A 23813-nucleotide genomic window follows, 5' to 3' on the forward strand; every position below is an offset into this window, starting at 1 on the left:
TCTCCGCAACCAGTGCCCTGCGCTCCTCTTGGAAAGCAGGAATCCGCGCTGCCACCAGGATTTCTCCCCTTCCCTGCTACAGCAGAGGTGCACACCAAAAAGGTAATATTCGTCCTTCTCATTTTTCACCTGTGCTACTGAAAAAAAACCAAACTCATCCCAGATCCGTCCTGAGCTCCTTCAGCATTTAACGTATGCTAAACCGGAGCTTAAGTAGTGGCTTTAATAAACCAACTGCTTTTTCGAGAGAAATGCCCCGCCTAGTCAGAAATAGCGGCTTTTATTGCGTGCCAGAAGTTCACGTGTAAAGCCAGGGCATGTTACACCAGGGCCAAGCCTACAGCGTCCGCGGGGCAGCGCTCACTCCGGTGTAAAGTTATGTTCTGTTTGCTCTCACTGCTGCGTGTTCTCTGTAAGCCAGTTATCGGAAACAATATTATAAATTGAAATTCCTAAGTTAGATACTTCGAAAGAGAAAATTCTTCTCCGTTGACCCAGGAATTTAATAGGTTCTGCCAAAAGCTTCTGGGAAGCCAAAGAATTAAGTGAGGCGGTGGGTTAGGTGCAGCTCACCGGGTCTGCAGGGGAGAAGCCGTGCCCAGCTGCCTGGGGAGGGGGGGGGGGGGGAGGGAGGGGGGGGGCAGAGGTCCTGCAACAGCTCTTGCATGTACTGAGCGAGGGGAGAGGATAATATAAAGCAAACCGCACCAACAGGGAATCTTTATCCCGCAAAAGCATTCCAATATCGGATGTGGTTTCAGAAATTACTGTTGTGATATTTTCCCCCCCAGTGCTCTGACAACATCAAAAAGCCCAGTTTTACAAATCCACACATTTGTGAAAATGTCGACGGTAACGTTTACCCGGAGATGCAAAGCTGCAGCCTGTAAGATGGAACGAAATGTTTCTGAGAGCTTTTATTGAGACATAAACCAACTGACAAGTAAGTCTGCCAGGCAGGAGCAGGAGTTATCCTGCAGCAGCCCCGGAATGGGCAGTAAACAATATAGTATCGAGATGAGATGTATACATAGAAACAAGTAGAGCAAGCCGAGAAAAATGTGAAGAAATCGAGTATAAATTGTAGCGGTGCAGGGCTCCCGCCGAACGGGCTGCCTGAGGACCCCGCTGGGGGGGGGGAGCCCTCTCCCCTATTTCGGTTACACGGATGAGCAAAGCTGTCGCACTTGACCTTTGTTTCTAAATCATCCTCGGAACAACGGCGGGGGCCGTGGAATTCCTTTGGAAAAGGGGCAGATCCTAAAGCGATCCTAGGGGGAACGAGCAGCGTTGGCTCTGCGGCGGCAGCGGGACCCCGGGGGGGGGGGGGCGGGGGGCGCGAGGAGCGGCGCGGGCAGGGGGCCGCTGGCGGGGGGCGGCGGGGGGCTCCGCTCGGCAGCCGGGGCCGCGAACGGCCGCACGTTGGAGCGCACGAAGAGCCTCTCTCGCCTGTTTTCAGTGCGGGGAGAAGAAGGGGCTCAGCGCTTCATTCCGTGGCGGGATGAGAAACCGGCTCCGCAGCAAAGGGCAGCGCGGCCCTGGCGCCACGAAAGGGTTAAAGCGGCCGGACCCCACCGCCCGTTCGCGTTTGAAAGAGGGAAGGGGCTGCCGCAAGCGCACCTGGCGATCCACCGGGCATCCCGCAGCAGCCACGCACGATTATCCGCTTACTAAAGTGCTGAAATTCCCTGGAAAAAAAGGCGAGGGGAGGAAAGCTGGTGCTCTGCTCTGTGAGGGCTGTGACACTGCATGGCGGGGGGACACGGGACGGAGCGGAGAGCCGAGGGACGGGGCAGAGCAGGGACGGCTCCTCACCGAGCCTCGGCAGCGCCTGCCCCGCCACACACGCATTCAAAATGTCGGTGCTCCCGGAGGGCTCCGCCGGGCTCCCCGGGGGGGTCGGGGCCGCCGGAGGTGCGGGGCAGGTCGGTCGGCCCCCGGGGAGCGCGCGCGGGCGCGGGGGCGCGGGGCCGCGGGGCGGGGGGGGCCCCGCCGCGCTCCGAAACCGTTAGGTTGTCTCCTGCGGCTCCTCTCCCCTTTCTCTTCCTGTCCAAATATTTTTAAATTTACGCGCCTTAAATAACAGTCTGATTTTATTTATTTAGTTTCCTCCGCGGGCTCTGCCACCGCTTCGCCTCGGCCCCCGCCGCCAGGGGCCCCAGGGGCGGCCGCCGCCCCGCGCCCCCCGCCCCGCTCCGCGCCGCTCCGCGCCCGCCCCGGCCGCCGCCGCCCGCAACCCGCACTGCGCCGTCTTTTTTTTTATTTTTTTCTCCCCATTCTCTCCCCTACCCCCCCCCCCCCCCGCCCCCTTTTCCCTCCCTTTCCTCCCTGCCCGCAGCCGGGACCGGAGCCTCCTCAGCGTACCCCCGATGCCTGCGCAGCCCCCTGCCGCAGTGAGTACAGCAAAGGGACCCGCAGCTCGCCGGGGGGGTGTTTATGGCACATAGCTGGTGCTGGGGCCCGGGCTGTGGCGGCGGCGCTCCCGCTGCACCTCGGGGCTCCCCCCACCTCCCCCCTCCCCCAAGATTTCAGGGATGCAGAAGCATCATCTTCCAGCGCAGCGACGCAAAAGACAGAAAGAAGCAGGTTTATTTCCAGGTTTCCTTAAAAAATGTGAAGCAAGGTGTATCTGCCGGCCAGAGCATGACCTTTTGTTACGTTTGAAAATTAGAGGCAGGCGAACGGGTGGCGGGGGTGGGGGAATCCGCGCTTCTTGGTTGCTGTGTCACAAAGGCGAGGAAATTCATCTTCGGGTGTAATAAACGACATGGCACGGTTGCGATCGCCAGCGGTGCCAAGCCGTGCCCTGCGGACCTCATCTGCAGAGCCCCACTCGGAAAAAAAAAAAAAAAAAATTAACTTCTTGCCATGGCACTGAGTGGTAAGATGGCTTCTTGCATTTCCAAGCAGCACCAAGTACAAATCGCCAGGGACGTTTTGCAGTGCTAAAGGTTGCTGCCTTTCATGTCGTACATATTCCCAGAACGTTTGAATTACCTTGCAGCCTGGTGTCAGTTACAATTGTGCGAGGTTCATCTTCAGGAACCAGGAGGAAGAGCTCCCTCCTCTGTGGGGCACTTTAGAATAACCTTGACCTTTTGTTAGTGCTTATCCTAAAAGATAAGTCATCCGGGGAAAGCAGGGAATGGGGCAAGGCACCTGCAAAAGCATAAGGGAAATGTCTCTATTTTTAAACTGGTGCTAAAATGGCTCCCTGAATCCTCCAAATCAAGGGACACCGAGGGGCTAAGGGACCAAGTCCGGAGCTCTGGCACAGTTCAGCTGGACAGGCAGAGGACCCTGTGTTATTTTCCTCAGCCCACGGTGCATTTTGTGCCGCTGGCCCAGCCGACCCTCCAGCTGCCCAAAAGGGCCAATTCCCTCTGAAATCAACTGAATCAGCCAAAAGTATAATCAGCTTTTCAGGGAAGTACAAGACCACTGAACCATGTTTCCCGTTGCATTTCTTTGTTCCTCTGTCACTGCTTTCTGATATTTGTAGAAGTAATTAGGAGGACCACTGGTATTTATGACTATTTTAATTTTTTTTAAAAAAAAAGCTCCCTTCTGTGTAGGAAAGATGAAACATTTTGCTTCCCAGTGCAGCCACTAAAAGGTTAAAACCAATTCACAGTTCCCTGGTGGAAGTTTTCCTTCAGAGCAGATAGTGCCTATCAAGATGGTCTGTCTTTCTCCTGTTACACCCCAGAGCAGGAAAAAAGAGGCAGCATTTACGTGGCAACACAGCCCTCTTGCTCCTCGACATTAAGATGATTATCAACACAATGATATTTTAATGAACGCTTTTGTACAGGGAGCTAATGAAGGTTTAAAGCAAAAGATACACAGCACCAGCCACAATAAAACACAATGCTCTGTAGGAACACTGAGTATTCAGAAGCTTTTGGGGGTCTGACCCTAATGAAGCACAAGACCCACCCTGGGTACACATCGCATTTACATGCAGCATGTACTGCAGGCTGGAGTAAGGGCTGCTTATTCTGATACAATTTTCTGACGAGGGAGGATGGCATGTTTAGGCCTGAAGTTATTAATATCTGTTCTGGTGGAAATAGGGACATTTGGGCACGCTTTGTCAGGTGAAAAAGAGTGCTTTCTGCTTCGGATAGGTTACCACCGAGGGGATGTGCCACCGTGTGACTAGCTGCACTTCCACATGGGGCATGCCAGGGTGCGAGTGTATTGATCCCTCATGAACTTTTGCTTCTATTTAGTAAGGCTGGAGAACAGGCAGGGAAGATTTTCAGTCCACACTAGCTAGAATACCAGCAGGCCTGGAAAGCGAGCTGTTAATTGTGAATACTTCCTACAGAACGGATTTTTTTTAATTTTCTGAAAGGAGAAGTGAACTCTGCTCGAAAAAGCAGCTTTCTATCTGGACAGACCATAGTCCCTGAGGCTGTGACTGTAGGTACACAAACAAAGCTGTATTTAATCTCTCTTAAGCAAATTTTATAGGGAACATCTGTGAAAGAGAAAAGTGTATTTGTTTCATGACCACTGTAACTTTTAATAGTATCACCTCCTTGCATCAACATATATGCTCTGAATAATGGGATGTCTGTGGATTTTTCAGATGTAATTTGTTTTAGCTCCTGCAAAATAAGGGCTGCAGACAAAAAGCTGTGCTACACCACGATATATTCACAGTATTCACAATCCAGCGCTGTATGCATATATTTGAGTTAACAGTTTCCTTCCTGTAAGAGCGTTTTAATTTATAGGAACATATTGTTTTGTGTAAAGAAGGTAGTAGATAATTAACTGTATTCATTTAATCTAATTATAGGCCTCTGAGGCAAAAAGCTGACACTTTTCATTGTGGTATATTCAGAGAAGTTAATTGAAAAAACATTGCAGCCACAAGGCATAACATGCCCATCGTATATTTGATACTAATTCTTTTCTCAAAAATGGGATGAATCTGATGCTCGCTGGAGATAAGGATTGCTGTTACTCACTCGAGTAAGGCAAAGTCTGGGGAAGCTCGTTATGCAATGCTGCAGTGCACTGCAATATCTCTGCAATTCCAGAGCTAACCACAGACAGCTTAATTTGCCAAATTGCGAGATGGTTTTGTAATGTACACAAGTATCTATTACAAATTAAGAAAAGATTGAATGCATTTTTAGCTGGGACGTAGGTCAGAATCTGAACAGAGATCTGTTTCAAGAAGCAATGGGTCAATGTATCAGCTCCTAGCTCTGCTGCATCTTTAGGAGGAACCAAGCAGTGACAGCAGCCTTACCCCCAGGAGTTGTTATTAGGAGTGTAATTGGGGTTTTCAAGCTATCGAGATGACAACCAGATAAACAGACAGCAGCTCAACACTTGCAACTCCCAAGTATATTGTCAGTCCATTTGCAGTTTCAGAGTATTTTTTCCTATCACCTGATACATACCAACAACTTAATCTTCTGATAGCAGTGCTACTTTCATTCTCAAAAGGAAAGTAAAGCAGCTCAGCTCTGCAGAGCTCGCCTTCCAGCTGACAGAGGACATGACAGACCAAACGTGCTGCTGGTGGGGAAGCCTTTGCCATTTACATTAAAGAAATTCCAGCTTGCAAGCTGAATCATCACGTTAGAGGCACATATAACTGTTTCCCCTTCCTTTATCACTCTAAGAGTGTAACTCTGGTGTCTCTGCAGCTCTGGCAGTACCTCGGGGCAGGACACCTCCCTCTCCACCTCCAGCTGCTGCTCTCTCTCCCTGGCTTCTGCTCCAGTGACCTCCATTTCTGCTCTGCCCGTGGGCACGTAGAGGCCACCCAGCGCACCCAGCCCTCTCCACCTCTCTCTGCCCCGCTTTCCAGGTGCTGTTGTTCCTAGCTAGGGGGAGAAAAAACATGCAGAGGCAGCGCTGCCCATCCCTGTGATAAAGCATGATGCCTCATCATGGTGGTGCTGGTGCAAGCCCCCTTGGATGGCAAACACCCCCAGCGAAGGGCCATCAAGCCCAGCGCAGGGCCTGGCTTTGCTCTGCCAGCAAGAGGCATTGCTGGCAGCCCTACCTATAATTTCAAAATTACTTAAAATATTTTCAAATATTATTTTGCAGAAATAGTTTTTCCTGTGGTTAAAAAAGCAGCACATTGTGCTTCAGGCACTTCAAATGCTTGTTAACAATGTCAGAGGAAGCCTGAAAAGTGAACAGATAGCGATGTGCGGTCACCTCAGCTCTGGAGCTCTGGCTCAAGAGATCCAGAATATTTGATAAAGCAGCTTTCTAACAAGAAAAAAAGCATGGCTATAGATGCTAGCCAGACCTGATTTCTATTCCTATACCATTACAGATAAATCAGAATTTGCATTGATGTCTGACTCAAAACATCAGCCTGTTCTTAGAGTTCAGTCTGCACTCACACTCCTTCTCTCCCTTGATGCTCTTAACTGATCGTCCTCCTGCCTGGCTCCTGCCTTCTCCTCCTCCTTTGTGCTGTTTTGAGGTAACTCCCAGCTCTGGCTCTTCCACACTTTGTTTATCCACTCCTCCATTCCCTGGCTCCTGCCTTCTTGTGTTCTTCATGCCCTGTTTTCACCTCCTAGCTTCCTTTCCTTCATCTCTACATCCACCCTCTTATTTGTTCTTAATTATTTCCTCTGGCATCTTATCTTCATCTCCATTATGCTTATTAACCTCCTTACCTAATGTATCATACCCTTTCCCCATTGCCTAGCAGAATCTCATTATGTATATATGTATAATTTTTTAATTATTATTATTATTTTGAATAATGAAGAACTGCTTCTACAACTGCTTTCTGTCTGTGATGTCCTATTGAAATCCTAGCACTGGTCAGTAACAGTCGTCTCCCTGGCATCTACTGCCTTCATCTCCTCCTCCTGCCTCTTGCTCCCTGCTCCCTCCCATGCTCTGCCGCTTCCAGGCCCCCTCCCAAACTCTTTCATCCTGGCCATCCGCACTCCTTCTCTTGCAGCCTGGGCAGAGCAGAGGAAGGGGAGACATCGCATGCAGGAGGAGCGCACAGGTCGCAGAGTGATCTCTTAGGCAGGCAGGAGAAGAAATTGCAGAGAAATTGCCTGCTGCCTTGGGCAAAGAGCGTGCTGGGTTCCTGGGCTGGTCTGTGGAAAAGCTGCACGTGGTGCCTGCACGCCAGACAGCAGCCGAAGGCAGGGCGGGCTCCGTCAGCACAGGCTGATCTTTGGAAAATTTAGCTGCCAACAGCTAACAATTCTTAACTGATCACGTGCAAACTGAGATTTTATGGAGTCTCATGGCTTTGTTACATTTGGATGCACATCTGTGAAACCACAGCAGCGGTGCTGCCAAATTCCCAGTCGCTGCTGAAAAGGTACATGGGTGAAGCTGGACTGGTGATGGTGCTCCATTTCAAATGCCTTCTGTAGAGACATGGGGATGCTGACACTTCCGAATGAAGCAACCGGATTATTATTTTTTAATATGGGCAAAATATTTTTTTAACCTTGTCCATGAAAATGACTACAGTGGTTTAGCTGGGAACTGCCAAAAATGAAACCTGGGGCAGATGCTTGGCTTGGAAAATCCCAGCCCAAACAGTTACAAGCAACTGAAAACAAGATGTTACTGTGAAGCACTGGACAAGATCAAGCAGAGCAGTTCCATCGCTTTGGCCTGAATGTGGAAGATTTTTAAGTGACCAGTAATGAATTTCTTAGTAATAACTTTGTTGAAAGAAGCAGAATCCAGTCAGATTTCACATTTTTGGGTGAAGACACTTCCTCTGAAAAAGAAAGGTTATGATCCAGACAGAGTGCTCCAATGTGAAGGGGGAGTGAGCTGGGACTGAGACTGGGAGCACTGGGATTGAGGGCTGGAGCAGTTTCTTTGGCAACAAAACTAACTTGAAAGGTCTACAGAAGTGCAGAAAGAGATGATCAAAAAGCATTCTATGGAGATGAAACATTATGGAGACAGCAGAGGGAAGGGGGGGGGGGCGGGGGGAAGGAATTGCTTCTTCTGGGAGAGCATCAAAGCAGCAGAAAGGGAAGTCCAAATGTTTTGTTAGCTCTGGGGTTCTCAAACACCCTGGCTGTGCTCCGCATCTGTTGATGGATTACACCCACAGAGTAAAGCAGGTCCCCTTGTCCCCGTCCCCTTCCCCAGGGAAAGCAGAATCTAAGAGGCCCCAGGGGTGCTCCCTACCTCCCGCTGCTGACTGACCGCCTTCATCCACAAACTGAGCACCGAGGCAAGTCGGGAGCTGCTCCGTAGGTGGAAAATTCCCTTGCCTGGCAATGGCAATGTGTGCCAGAGCAGCAGGCTGGATAGCCCAGGGTATTACCTGCTCCAGTCATCTGGCTTAAACGCTCCGCTGCATCCCTGCTGGAGATTGCAGGAGCAGGGTCAGGGCTGCAGCAGTTACCTGGAGTGCTCTTTTGCATTTGAAATTGTCATTCCATTTCTCTACTATCGATAAAAGGGAGTCACGGAAGCCCTTGCTAATACACGATGAGCTGCCTGTTAATTTGCAAGTACATCCATTATTCTTTTGTCTTCAAAATTAATACTTTCAAATTCTTCTAGTGGATCGAATGGGTTGTATGTCACTTGACTATATGTTTACCTAAAAGATGTGCCCTAGCTTGAAAAGAAATTAATTCAGGAAGTCCTGTGGTCTTTGTTTTGCAGGAAGTCAGAGGAGGTGAAAATGGTGGTGGTCCCTCTGGCCACCTCACCCTCGTCAGCCTCCCTCTAGGAGTTTAGCAGCAAAATTACACTAATGCTGTAAACTGTCTGTGCAGTTACAATATTCTGAAATACCTTGCACAGCCTATGTTTGAAGAAGTTAGGGTGCATTTAAGCAAAATGCTTTATGTTAATGATTACGATTATATAAATTATGGTCAAAATGGTGACCTGTGATAACACTGCATGGAGAACAGTATGAAATTAAAACTAATCTAATTTAATAAAAAATAAAATATCTGTCTTCATAAGCACAAAGCTGAAAATTCTTGCTAGGTGCTGTTGTTTGGCATACAAGTTCTTTTGCTTTTCTTGAAAGTGCATGTGTTCAGCATGTTTAGATTTCTTTTCAGGTTTAATATTAAGCCTGAGCTGGCAGTGCTGCGTTCTGGGACCACCGCAACACTGACATAGTGTACCTGACTCTCCCTGGCATTTTATGCTCAGCACCTCCTTCCACTTGATACAGTTTCACTTTTTTTTAGCAGGAAAAATGAGGTTTAAGGATAGCAGAAAAATGGGCCTGACAACATGATCTAATGAACCACAAAGCAGCCTTCAAAGAGAAAAAGTAGCAGGAAGTTCTTTCATACCAGGTATTAAAAATAGCCAGCACCGAGTCCTGGAATGCACACAGCACTTATGTAACGATTTTTCAGTGACACGCATTAGGAAATATTCTCAGTAAATGTTTTTCCTTCCTAACACCCAGTTTACTTCTCTGAACTTTGGAAATTCTTCATATGGATGCTTCTAAGAAGTCTAAAATTATAACGTCCGTTTGAATAACCTATCAATTAGCAAGCCACGTAATGACACCATCTAATGGTACAATTGAAGTATTTGAGTTTAATATACCATTTTCATAATGGTATATTAAACACACGATGGAATCCAATTTTTTCCCCCCACAAGTTAGACTGGATTTATTTCTGACAATGCAGTAACTCTGCACAGGAGGTACCAAAAGAGAGAAATCACTGTGGGTACATACCTTAATTAATAAGAATACTAGCTTTCTTGGAGCACTGAAAAGTTATTAACCAAAAAGGGTTTCTTGTTGCTAGGTGCCTTTTATAAATGGCAGGCATCTGTGGGGGATGCCTGAGAGGAGCGGAAGAGCTGTATCTGGCTTCTACCATTCTGAGGAAACGAAATGGTAAATTATTTTGAAGAACATCTTCCTCAGACTTTTTCCCAGAGCTTGAGCAGCTTTCCCAGAGGCCTAGGTGCTGGATCTTTGCAGGGTAATTTCAGAAAGTAATAAAGGAGACAGAAAATAATTAAAATCTAACTTTCGTATTTTCAGACCCCTATTGTTTTCTTGGATTACTCAATGTTCAGAACTAATCTGCAGCATCCTCTGCCTTTAGCAAGAGTACCATGCAAGGAGGGCAGTATCACTTTCTTGCCTGCCCCAAACCTTGCCTGCCTCTTCTGGCTTGTCTATAAAAACACACAAGCCCTACCACAACCTGTAGGCTTCCACAGCCACCATGAACTTATCACTAACAATATTAGTTTCAATTTACACTTCAAAGACAGCAAAATTCCCTGATGTGAAGGCTCACACATCTCCCCCCCGCCCGCCCCGGGCTAGTACCTAACTAACATACAGCATCAGCATTTCCCAGGTTGCCACATATCAGGATGCACCCAAAAGCACAATTATGGGCAGTTTTCATCACCCACTCATGTCAGGGATGGAGAGTGATAGGAAGCATTACGGTGGGTCAAATTCTGCCCATATTTTGGCTTCTACTAGTAAGTTTTTCTCAATTCATGTAATGCAGATTAAATACCAGGAGATCCTAAATGGTCAGATAGGACCATGGTAAAGCAATGTCAGTCTTTTTTTTTTTAAGATGAGCAGAACTTCACTCTTAGTGTTGGGTCTGGCTTTCCTGAGATGTCTTTAAAATATTTTCAAAGCTAAAAAAGCTTTTTTTGTGGAGCAAGTTAAGCTCCACACTGTTCTTTTTGAGAACACAGAAAAACCTGGCCAAGGTACAATCAGATAAAACTTCTGATTTGTTTTCTCTTCTTACTGTTCTGCAGAATGACAGAATTTAAAAAATCCTTATCTGACATGTGAAAAAACTGTACAACAGTTAAAATATTTAATGATGGAAAGACACATAAATAATAAAAGCAGGAGAACAAGTTAGCCTCTTGTTTGATAAAATATTAAGAAACGGGGAACTCATCTGATAAAATGTTAAGAAACATCTTAATTGGCAGTCTGAAAGAAAATGAAACAGGGCATACTGAGTCTGTGTCAAAAATCTGTATAGAAGAAGAAGGAAGCGAGCATCAGAGCTGAGCTAAAATTTCTGCTTTTCAGAACGACAAAATTTTTTAAGATCAAGGTGCCTTTAAGGCCATAAAATGAAAGAAAAACTGATTAAATTATCAACAAATCCATATGCTTCTAGATGCTGTTATACAAATATATTTCTGGGAATCCAGTGCCTAAAGAGTAATTTGTGAATAAGTCAATACTTATTTTTCTGCACTGATCCATAGGCAAGGCTCGAGCTGCCTGCGAGGGGAGGAACACTGCTTCATGCATAGTACCCAGCAGTGCTCCGCATCACAGGAACACTCTCATCGCTCAGCCCGATTAGTTTACACGAACTGAAGCAAAAAAACGTTCTGTATTTTCTTACATATTTTACAGCTATTTTCGTACAAGCAAAAATGCCTTAAATGAGACTTTCTCAGTTTTGAGGAAAGGATGTTTTAGAGCAAAGAGAGAATGACAGGCTCGTGTTAGATCTGACTTTTCTGCAAGCTGTGCTTCACTCAGTTGTTTGTGACTGTTTCTGAGTTTTATTGGATATACTCACTTTTCATACAAGATTTGCTGTCACTGAATGTGATATTCGAGGTCAACATTGCAAATGTGGTTGTAAATGAAAGCTGCTATTTTGGCTGAATTTAAAACCTCAAGTCTTTTCTGTCCCTAAACAAACATGGGAAACCTTATTTGCATATTCAGAGGAAAAAATATTTCCTTCTTTTTCCAAAATTTGCTGTGATTTTCCTTTTGTTCACATACCTTTAGTCTCTTTGTTAAAGTTGCTGACATGTCTAAATTAACAACTCATACTGCTGTATCCACAAATGGGGCAAATTTGAGATGACCTATGAAAGCTCTGCCACACCGCATGCTCATTCCTTTCCAGAAGGACAGGGGTTATCCTGCAGCACCAAAGGCTGCACTTTTGTGGTGGGAAGAAATTCTGAATTTTACACTGTTTGCTGGCTGTGCAAAACCAAAGAATAGACAATACCATCTGAGCTTGGGACAATTAACAGGATGTCTTTAGAATATTTTTATTACGTTAATCTTTTCTTTTGCTTGAGCTGGCATTCCCCTCGAGAGGAAGAGAAATGATGCTGAGATGATTTACTATTGCAAATTAATTCTATGGTCTATTTCCTAAGCGTTTCATTTGGCCACAGCAACCTGTTTAACTCAGATGAGTTGTCAGAAGGTGACATAAAAGAGAGACCAAGTTCTTTAGAGGTGGCCAGTACTTTTAGAGGGATGAAGGGAAATTACTGCTTTTGTCCAAGTAAAGCCTCTTCTAAACAGGGTAAGGGGAAATCAAGTAATTTAGCCTCACCAAAATTCATGCTACTTGAGATCTTCTGGAAATGTTGACTGCAGAGGAACTGTGGACTGGAACAGAAGACTGTAAAAAAAAGTCAAGCTTTATATGGCAAAAGCATATGAAACATATAGAAAAAAGTTTTTCCTTCTCACTACAGATAAGCCCCAAATTTGGAATGTAAGTTTGGGATAGGAACTGGGATAGAGACACCTGCTCAAAGCTGTGCCATCTGCTTGCAAGGCAGCTGTCCCTACCTGCACCAGCACAGGTAAGTCCACGGCCAAAAGGCAAATACATCAGGTCCCTGCTGCTTCCAAGTCAGCTGGTCTGAATTCGACCTTTTACAGTGTGGTTTGTTTTTTCTTTTTTAGCTCTGGCACTCTAGGAAGCATTTCCATGTCTGTACCCCTTGTCTGAGTCCACTCCTGGTCTGTGGGCCTCCACGATGAAGCAATCCTGGATCCTTAACCCACTGCCTCCGACTTTCCCAGCCTGCTGCCTCGGTTCTCCTCTCACAGCTGTAGGGATTTCAGCTTTTCAAAGTCCGGTTTGATTCAGTCTGTCAACACAGGAACTTATATTCGGCATAAAATCTTGTTGGGACCACAAAGTTATAATTTTATAGTTAAATACATCATGTTTTTCTGGGAAAACTTAAAGGCAGTGGATAATGGAGGCAGATTAGGATTTGGCAGTTTATCAGACTCTCAAGGAAACTCTCCCTGAGTAAATGCTCTTTCAGTGGGAATATTTACGGTTCAGGAAGCAACACTTAAAATTTTCCTTGCCATGAAAGAATTCTGCACAATCCCATAGAAGAAGGTGGCGAGTTACCCCAAAGACGACTACCCTGGTTACTACCTGTAACGATGCATCCCTCTTCCATGAAACAGGCAGGCGTAAGAAAATACCTCTGACAGGGAATGACTCTTTGAGAGCAGGACATAGACATTTTAGTTATAGGGAGCAGAAGACTAACAGACATGAATACAAATTTGCAGTGGATAAAACACTTATCCTGGTGCATTTTGAAGAAAATCTGTTCCTGTTTTGTTAGCATGTCCTAGAGATGACTTCTTTTCAGAGAATTACCTTTCACCATTTTAGATTTCAGAGAAGTATGATTCCCAGAAGTTCAGGGATTCTTTTCACTGAACTGACTTTGAAGAAAAGATCTGTTTCATTCTGTGCCTAGCCTCTTCCCTTTCTGTCTCCCCTTATCATGTTTGAGAAGCCAGTACCACCAGTGGCATCCACCCTGCAGGCTCCGTGCCCCTGCCAGCCCTGCAGACGGTGGGCAGGAGCAAAGCTCCTTGCAGGGACTGGGCACAAACTTGCTTTAAATATTACTGAAAAATCCTAATCTGAATCTCGGTACCAGATACCCATTCATTTATTAAAAGCAAATACAGCAGACAACTAATGGTGCGCTTTTTCTATTATTCAAACCTGCTGCTAACAATGAAGAAGATGATGTCATTCCCTGGATGTGACAAAGGACTAATATTATATGCAGTAAAAACAATGAGTCAACAGTTTCTATGCCCTTGAGGTCAAAGCATTCAACAGCTTGGAAAGTAGACTGTTCTTTTTGTGCACAGAACTTGTAGTTGTATATTAATACAAAATTTTTTAAAAGCAAGATATAATTAAAAAAAACACCCATACTTTTTCAGTTTCAAACAGGATTTTTCAAATTAAAAGTCCAATGGACATATCTTATAACACAAAGTAACCGATACAAATTTTGCCCAGATATTTCAAGCATAATATTGCAAACCACTTTTTTTTTTTTTTTTTGTCAAAAATACGTCATCATCTATGTTAAGTTATCGTTTGTGTGATCTTGAGAGGCACTTTGCAATTCCCAGTAACATTAGTAAGAGCTGTGAGTATTAATACAGCAACTAAATAATACGAAATGTTCCGGAGCTATTTTGTAATGGTCTGAAAGATAAGAAAGACCTTTAACATGGAATTGTGGTTTGAGAGACAACTGAAAGCAAGGAGTCTAAGAACCAAAGTTTCCCAGATTTTCTGGGATACACGAGGTATGGACCAAAACCTGGCCCTCTAACCACAGCTGCACCTCGCTCAGGCGAGTGCAAGAGACACCTAGTGCCGACACAGATCCTTTCTTCAGTCAACCTAAAATCATTATAGAGGATTATTATCTTCCTCATACAGACAGTGAAACCAAAGCACAGAGAAGTGACAGCTCAAGGTCATTTAAAAGTCAGGAGAGTTTGGAAAAGAACCCAGATTTCTCAATCCCTGCCCAGCGCTCTGCCCACTGGGCTTCGCTGCCTCACCGAGAATCGGCTTGATACGGCTCCTTTGTGAAACCAGACCTGATTTAACAACTTCCCAAAGTTTTCAATGCATCATATGGTTGTCTATAACAATTTTATTTTGTGGAAAAAACAGGCTTAGGCTTGTCTGATTAGATCGGGCTGCTGACACACGACCAAGTGCAAGGGAATCCTAGGCCAGTTGCAGTCACTGTTCCTGTTGTCCTTGCAGAGCACATTCAGGGACAGGAGAGCAAACCGGATTGTACCTAGATGGGCTTCTGTGTGGGACGAAATATCATTTTGCCTGCGCCAATACTAGCTGACAGTGTTTTGCCTTAAAATGAGCCTTAGTGTGGAATAAACAATATTCAGCATCCTGACCATTAATTGAAATTAAACCTCAGGCTCTGAATCCCAAGGAATTTCTTCTGGCACGCTGACAAAGGCTATGCAAAGTTTTCTCGGTATATGCTGACCTCTTTATTGTGTCACCTACAAAAACGGGTTCAGGCATAACTGGTACAGTAGTTCCCAGGCCCAGGTGATTACTTACCCAAAGTATGGAAGAGCACATCTGGCAGGGCCGCTGGTCAGCATCCTGGCAGCTTTGTTAAAGAGCTAAGTGCAAGAGGCATGGCTCAATTTGATCTTTAAACTCTGTGTCTTCTAATGCAAGAAACTCTTATCTTTTAGACGTGTAAACATTTAAACCCTAAAGGTATCCCAGGTGTTTCAGAGTTCAAGCAAGACGAGGAAGGTTCTGTGTTGTCCAACAGCCACGAGGGCTGCAGGGCTCCACGCAGCTCCTTGCAAGCGACAGAACTCACGGGATTTTAACAAGGAGGACGTGCTAGGGCACTTCAGTTGAAACATACACATTTCCACGGAAAATTCAGTGACAAGTTGCTCTTATAAACTGAAACAAAATCAGACAAATTTGAGACAAGGCAAAATGAAGAGACTAAAGGAACTTACAGAACGTCCTCTGGATAACTCGAGCTAATTACAAATCGTATGGCTTGTAGGGCCGGGTATTTTCATTTCCATTGCAATTGACCCTCCATAGTCTTCATTAAGGAAGGACACAATGATTTTGATGTTGTGTAAGAGTGATGAAACATATGTGAAATTGACAGACATTAGAACCCCTTTTTGAAGTCACGAGCTATTTCTGCAGGCAGCATCTCTCACTGCTTAATGAAAGCCAGCGCCTGAACGCACTGCAGAGTCACGCGTGCTGCAGCCACGTTAGGTGTGGTGTTCCACAGAACACATGTGTTTGTTCCTTTCCCATGACTCACACAAATGCAAATAAAGTTATTATTGGGCTATTTAATAAATAGACCTATGAAGAAAAAAGTGAAACGTGGCTCATATCTTACGGTGCTCCCAGAAGGGATCTTTTCCTGACCTTTGCTTTTAAAGCCCTGATCCCAGCAACACACTTTGAAAACTTGCATAACATTAAGTATTCCAAGTACTATTGAAGCTGCTCCTTTGTTAAACAGGATATTACAAGTTTAAACCAGAGACAGGGATTCCTACTCAGGAAAATACTGAAGGTCGTATTTAAAATTAAGCATATCTTCATATTATCTTGCAAATGAAAGCTTACCTAAGCAGGTGACACTTCCAAAAGAATACTATAATGAGCCCCCCCAAAAGCAAAGCCATATTAATATTAACTTAGAGGCATCAACCACACTGTTATATCAAAATTTTGCTAATACGAGATCTGACAAAACTGAAGTTCTGTTCAGCATTAGTTTGACTGTCAGCACAAAAATTTCAAACTAGTAGCATTTATAAATTCATAAAGACAAATGTACTCTGAATGTTAAATAATCTAGATAGGAAATGACAAAAAGCTGTTAATGAAATTGTGCAGCATCATTAGGCTTTGGGCTGCTTCGCGTATGTGCTCATCACGTCGCCATTAGACCTGTTAGTAGGTCAATCCTTTATTATTTGTTGCAGCGTCTGTTTAGAACCTCACTCATAACTATCATTTCGACAAATCGATTTAAAAAACAGTTTACACAGTATAGCATGATATTATTGACCTGTAACAGTATTGCAAGCTCCAGGATTATGAACAGGAAAAGTATCAAATAGCATCAGCTCTAATTCTGATTTTATCCCGCGATACAATTGACATCAGCCGCAGTATGGATATAGGTTTAGCTATGGCCCAGAGGTTTATATTTTTGGGGTGTATTAATTTGTTTCACAGTTTTACTGTTACTTTCCTCCTGTATTAATACAGGCAAGAATGTTTCATAATATTAAAAACCACATCCTTGTTTAGCTGGAAGGCCTTTTGAAAGAACATCATATGCTGTCCTTTACTCCATAAAGTTAATCTTTGTCTTACTTTTCTCTTCCTTGGTAGTTTTCTATTGTTGGTAGGAACAAGAGGGAAACTTTAGACCAAGTTTAATCTATTTTCCTATGTGAAACAAAGTAAGAAGTAGGCATAGCATGCATAATATCAATGTTTTGTCAGTTAAATGTTGTCTGTGGAGAAGGGGTTGGCATAGCAATTCCAATGGATCCTCCTTCCCTCTTCTGGACACATCCATAGCCACTTCCAGGAGGGAACTTGGGAGATCCCTGGTTTGATCAGTATTTTTCCTAACTGCATGGTCAGGTCTGAAGCCTATGCTGTTAAAGAGAAATGGCGCGAGAGGCTCTGAGAGGGCCCCAACGTACGCCACCTCTGATGACCCCAAATCCCACATCCCGGGAGCAGCAGCAGGAGCAGATGCCTTTTTTCCAGTCAAGGCTGGAGCCAATCTGTTCCTGAATGGCAAGACAGGGTTGGGGGTGTTGGGTGGAGAACAGGCCTGTTCCCGAATCCTAATACTAGACCAGCAAGCACAGAGGGACTCAGGTAAATGGGAATGGTGGGTAGGCTTTCCTAGCGAGCCGAAGGAACAGGGCAGGATTTTAGATGGGATAATTTTCCTGCGGAATACATCATCTGCCCGATCAGTTAGAATTATTACCCAAGCAGAGCATTCTACATAGCTAGAAAGTTATTACTCATTCTCAATAACAGAAACCCCGCACTGTGGTTTCAGTGACACACTGACAATTTATTTTGATCTTTCGTGTATTTTTAGATGGAGCTGTACTGTCTCCTTCCTGACCATGGATCAGAGTCCATACTGAAAAAAAATATTTTTAAAGCGATTAAGAATAAAAGTTCATGTGAATTTACTTGTAAAGGCTGGCTATGGCCTCCTGTAATGAATTGGCTTTTTTCCCCAGAAGTCTTGCTCAGTACTAATTAGGAAATTGCCTACTTTCTTTTGTAAACGCTGTATTCTGTCTGAGTTTTTTGACAAGAATAAAATACTGCCTTTTAAACAGGGGTGGATGTTATCACTTCAAACGTGCTTATATGTATTTCCTGCGCTTAGATACAGCCTAGCAATAACAATACCACAATTACCAGAACGTATAATCTATAGTGCAGCCCTGTGTAAATCAACACATAGCTGAAGGAGTCGCACACATCCTGCAGGATACCACTGCCGTTCTTGATTGTTTCCGGTTAACGCTGTGCATCTGCAGGATGATTTCTGAGATGTGTGCTCGGGCTGACTCCTTATTTTGACTACTGGAAGTAACCTCCTTCTAATATTTAATGGGACCTAAATATAGATTTAGGTATAGACATAGAGCTGAAGCGTATTTTGTTCACGGTTGACTATATGGGAAACCACAAAACCAGACTTAAGAGGAAAAACGGTTTTGATGTTTTAAAAATGCTCAGGGATTTCCAACAAGAATGCAAAATCATTGTAAACATTGCAAGGGCAAATGTTCAGAATTGCAGTTTGGTTGTTAAATTACTAAAATAATGCATACCTGGGTTTTACACACGGTGGAAACTTAAATGTATCATCTGAGATGTTCTGCCATTCCCTTTAGAATTAAGCATCGTTTCTTCTTTATGTAAAATATCTGAAAAATGCAGACTTTTGAAAGTAATTTTATGAAGTCAAAGAAAGAGCTTAGTCCAAACTAAAACAGAACTACATAATTGTAATTGCAACACACACTGCAGCCATACACTGAGAACTATCTTACAGGAATACTCTGACCAAATGCCACTGTCACGATTCAGTTAGTCCAAACTAACTACCTGGACTGACTGGCTCAGAAATTAAATCTAGTTGACCTGTTCAGTGACTTCGTACTTTTAGCTAGTTCTCTGACTTTTCCAAACAGATGTTCAAACTGCTGCAAAGTTTTAAAATACTGTAAACCACTTCAAAATATAATTTTAAAATATGATCCTTTAAAAAAAAAAAAAAAAAAAAGTGGTGGCAGTTGTGTTATTTGACAGCTTCCAGAATTGGACTCCATAAACTTCTGACTCCCGTTCTGCTTTAGAGCTGGGACTCAGACCATCTTTCATGGGTATTTATACTTTCCACTGAGTCTCTTACAAGCCACTAGAATTTCAGTATGTTTTAAAATAATAACATAGCAATTTAGAGAAAATATGTTATGCAAACCCTGTTATTTTTCTCTTTCTGATACAGGTCTACCATACCAAACAGATTGCAGCAGGAAGCAACAGTCAACACAGTGCTTTTAAATTATCCCTTTTTCTTGCTGCTTTTGGTACAAAATAACATGATGAGTAAATGACTATCTCTTGCAGAAGCTCATAGGGTGCTTCAGCTCTTCTGGGACACGTAAGTCTGCTACAAAAGAGTGTAGCCGTTAGATCCACACGAAGAACTTCTTCCTGTAAAACTTACTGACTTTTCTGTACTGGGTGGTTAATTCCTGTGCTTGTTTTACATTCCCTGTTATTGCCTTTTATTTTCTCTAGTCTGCCTTGTGTAGAAAGATGCTCAGAAAGTTGCTCCCCTGTCCTAAATGCAGTTTGGTATGGCTGCTTTTCTAACCATGATTGAAGAAAAAAAGACTACTACTACTACTACTAAATTTTACCTGTATATACCAATCCAGCTGTTTTCATACCAGGTCCCTCTGTGCACTTTGTACCCCTCTGGAATTAATAGTCAACTGTACATTATCATATGGCAGGGTAATAGTGAAGCTGGCTATCCCTGCAGGCAGGAAAAGGCTCTGAAAATCAGGCTGCAATGTGCCACAGCCACCCTAGGGTGACTGCGTGGAAGCTGGCTTTGTTAAAGCTGGGGATGAACTATTCTGCTTGCCTGGATGCAGGCGGACTCCTGTGGTACTGCTGCAAGGACCGGGCGTACATCTCCTTGTGCTCCCCGTGAGAAAACACATCGGTGGGGCACGGCCTCTGCACTGGTAGCTCTGCTAGGACATGCGCAGCTCTGCTGGCCTGAAGTGTTTACAGATCCAGTTCTACACTCTTCCTCAGCCCGTCTGCTTAACCCTGAGCCGCCTCTTCATCTCTGAGCACGGTTTTGGACTGTCACAGGTGTGGGGTGGTGCTCCCACGCAGACAGCAGGCAGACACAGGAGCGATTTAAAAAAAACAAGCTTGCAAACCTGTGATGTCCTTATACATGCAGATGATATCATGCTTCTAAAATAATTATTAATTCATTAATGATGCAGATACGTTAGTTATAAAGGGCAGGCAGAATTATCAAATCATATTTGTCTTATTTATTGCTAACTTTTTAGCTGTGGCACCACCTTGTGGACATTACTACATGGAATGAAAAGGTGGCTGGTGGCAACAAAAGCAGCTGGAACAGAGCACGCATTTTTGAAAAACGACAATTATATTCACACATGATTTGCTAAAGCAGCATAAAATAACTAAATTAAAAACCGATTCCTAAAAATCCCCTCATGAAACAAAATGTATAATAAATACTGTCATCAGTGCAGTTTTTACCAGCTCTTCTGAGCATCGGCCAAGAAGTGCGGTAGCCTTCAAAACTATTTTTGTTCCTTCTTGATTGATTAACTAGCAGCATCTGAACCCCAGTCCTGCTGTTGCTGTGCAAACAGACACGACTTGTGCACGTATCCTAAGCAACACGGCTTGCAAAATCAGAACCATAATACTGAACACATGGAGAAAACCTTAGGTCCTACTCCATAAATGTAAACTCAACAGTGAGATTAGTGTCCAAGCTAAGCCGCAAGGAAAATAATCTCCGACAGAGATGAACTGGTGGATCTTTTAAATGCTTGCTGAAAAACAAAACGAAACAAAAAACATATTTAAATTCCACTCTGTTGACATTAGATTCCCAGAACCTTTCACAATGGAGTAACAGGGTGTTACTGTTCGGAGTACTCCATCTGCTACATGGGCGAATCAGTAAAGCACAGAGGAGTCAGAATTTTAAAGAGGAGATCTCCAGGTTGTGTACAGCCTATATCCAGCCTGCATGTGCTTATCTGTATTCCCAAGGTATTAAGCTTGGGAAGCATAATATTAAACATTGAATTGCGTTTTCTATTTCAACCTCTTCAAAAAGTAACTGCATGCAACTTGTTATTTACGTATCTACATTTACTAAGCATAAAGGGAAGGTGGAGGAGAAGACAAAGACTTGGACCAAGTTTCTCCCCTCCTGGATCGTCAACAGACTGTACTGAACTCTGCCTGGAGATCTCATGTGCATAAACCCTGGTGGAGAAGAGCAGCTTCTGTGTCTCCGGCATAGTACTGGGGCACAGACCCCTCATTTCATGTCTCTTCTTCAAATATGTGCCTTCACAAGCCAAACACTTCAGGCCCTTGGACTAACAGTGACCATACCACAGTCCCTTTCCAAAGTCTCCTTAGGAGTATATGAAAGTTCACCCACTGGAGCATTTCCATTTCTAGTTTAACTCTCTGACAAATATGTAACTATTAAAGCAAGGCACGGAAACCCTGCAGCCTTCAGCTGAGAAAACATCTAGCTGTCTCGGTTGAGTATTTTTTCTTTGTTAGACAGTATCTCTTTTGAAATGAAGTTTGCACAAGTTTCTTTCTTCTTACCTTTCCTGGATTTGTGTGCATTCACAAACTGTTCCCAATTCATCATCACAGTGATAGGAATAACCAGTAAATCAAGTTTTTGATTTGGCAGCCTCCGAAGCTGCTCCACAAGTGTCCACTGCCGTTGCGCCATTTCTAACTGGAGTGTTACAGCAAACATCACAGTTCATTAAATTGAATGAAATTAATAAACACAGGTAGTTAAAAAACTTACAGGGATGCCTGCCGAACATCTAAGGTAGCTTTTAGAAGAAGCGGTCTAGTGTTGAGAAGACCAAACCACTCTGGGAAGAAGCCAAGCACAGAACGTCTCAGCCTAGCCACAATGACATCCCGAGCACCGCCAGCCAGGGAAGAGAACTCGTCTCCAACGGAGTCTGCGGATCCTGCCCTAAGCCGGGGCTTACTGGGTCTTGGTGACACGTTACTCACACGCATTGCACAATATAGTACATAGTTCTCTATTCTTACAGTTTCGTATCTTCAGTAAAGGAGGTAAATAACCACTGCTGCCACCCACTGCTGTATAGTCTCGGCAGAAGGGGGATGAGGAGTACAGACAGCCAAGGCATTGGTGTGGCCTCTGAAGACTTCTAGCTGAAAATAATCTGATTTACAGGTTTTGAACCGAGAAAGAAACCTAGATGACAATGAAATTCAGAGTCAAATCTACTCTTTGTTAAATAACCACTTCCCATAATAATGTTCATGGTCAGAGAAGTTACCAGCTGAAAACTGAAGACTGAAGGAGATGACAGGTATAGAGTTAAAATAGCTAAAGCAACCTCCGAGGTAGTCCATTCCATAATAATGTCACCCTGAAATAGATTATCAAGAAAGATCAGAATATACATCAATACAGACTTTTCAAAAGTTAGTTTATTAAAATGTTATGTAAAGCATTTAAATATATTGTTTGGTATAAAGTCTATACCAGAAAACACTGGAAAACCATACTTAGCTAACATAGCTAAACATATACCGAGATGGTTGGGCCAAAAGAACTTTGGAATTAATGAAAGAAAGTTTAAGCAGAAAATAGCAATGTACTTTTTAAAGGAAACACTTTCATTAATGACGAGAAATGATGTGATGTCATACCTGTTTGAATTCCTGGGCCATCTGAAACGGAACAGTCTGAACACAGTGGGTGCTGTTACATACAGTAACGTTATTTTCACATTAAGCTTTTAAACTTTCTTGTTTATGTAGGTATCTTCAACCATTTATCCTTCATTCTAGAGCAGACACTACTCTTGTTGGAACTGGTGTCTTTCCTTTGGGAATAGCAGTATTGCACCTGTTTTATGAAAGAACAAAGAGTAAAATGTCATTTTTTCCCTTTGTTATGTCATAAAATTAAACTATCTTTTAAAATATGACAATACAATTTTTACAACATAGATCTTAGAATTGTCTCTTAGAAACTAATTTTTGGGGTTTTTTTTATTCTTCAATTAACAAAATTTTGTTTATTCTTCCTCATCTCAAAAAGATGTAGTGTTTTATGCTGGTAAAATATCCTTTAGTATCTTCACGTAATAAATATTACAGTTATTTTGCTTTTTGTGCTCAGTAATTCCCCAGTATAAGAGCACTGTGTGGAAAAAATACAGGGCTCATAAATTTGATTGTGGACTATTAAAATTATTTTCGATTTAACTTAATTGTTGCTGAAAAAAATAAGCCGTTTGCTTATTCATACCGGGTGCAGAGATTCTCCTTAGGCACCATCAATGTAATTCTGTTCCCTGTTGCAATCAGTTGCACTCGTGCAGCCTCATTAATGGCCCTGGATGTATTTGGATGGAAGTTTTCATCCAGAAAATTGCAGCAGTGGTTACTGTAAACCTGGGGTGAGTGGTACAGAAGAGACCGTGCCAAGTCTATTCTTATATATAACTCAGTTTATAAAAATTATTTTTCACCTTCTTGAGCAGGTGAAAATGTTATTTTGCATCCATCACATTCGGCTGATTTTACTTTTAGAAAAGAAGCTAATAAGCTGTGTGGTAAAAATAAACTTGTATTTCCAGAACCGTATTTTCTCCAGAGACTTGGAACTCCCTTGAATGTTTTAATTATCTCCTTCCTGAAAGTCAACCAAGTAGCACGGCACTATATTAAAATAATTTTCTTCAGGTTTCTACAAGAACGGATTTCTTGCTGAATTAGCGTATCAACTGCAAAACCAGTTTCCACAGCACTGGTGACCTTATA

The 23813-nt window shown here is 43.4% G+C and overlaps 2 long non-coding RNA genes across 2 annotated transcripts; one reads left to right on the forward strand and one right to left on the reverse strand.

Annotated features, from left to right (window-relative positions):
• The first annotated feature begins 2288 nt into the window (after positions 1-2288).
• On the forward strand, positions 2289-22411 carry LOC114016174 (uncharacterized). Its single transcript, XR_008734614.1, has 3 exons — positions 2289-2393; positions 12490-12600; positions 12704-22411. It is a non-coding gene; the product is annotated as an uncharacterized LOC114016174 (long non-coding RNA).
• Positions 2417-12826, reverse strand: LOC114016173 (uncharacterized). The gene is made up of 4 exons (XR_003560492.2): positions 12739-12826; positions 12345-12413; positions 2998-3159; positions 2417-2832 (listed from the first exon to the last, which is right to left on the reverse strand). It is a non-coding gene; the product is annotated as an uncharacterized LOC114016173 (long non-coding RNA).
• Positions 22412-23813: the final 1402 nt, after the last annotated feature.

The sequence above is a fragment of the Falco cherrug genome, chromosome 12 (assembly GCF_023634085.1).
Source record: "Falco cherrug isolate bFalChe1 chromosome 12, bFalChe1.pri, whole genome shotgun sequence".
NCBI lineage: Eukaryota > Metazoa > Chordata > Aves > Falconiformes > Falconidae > Falco > Falco cherrug.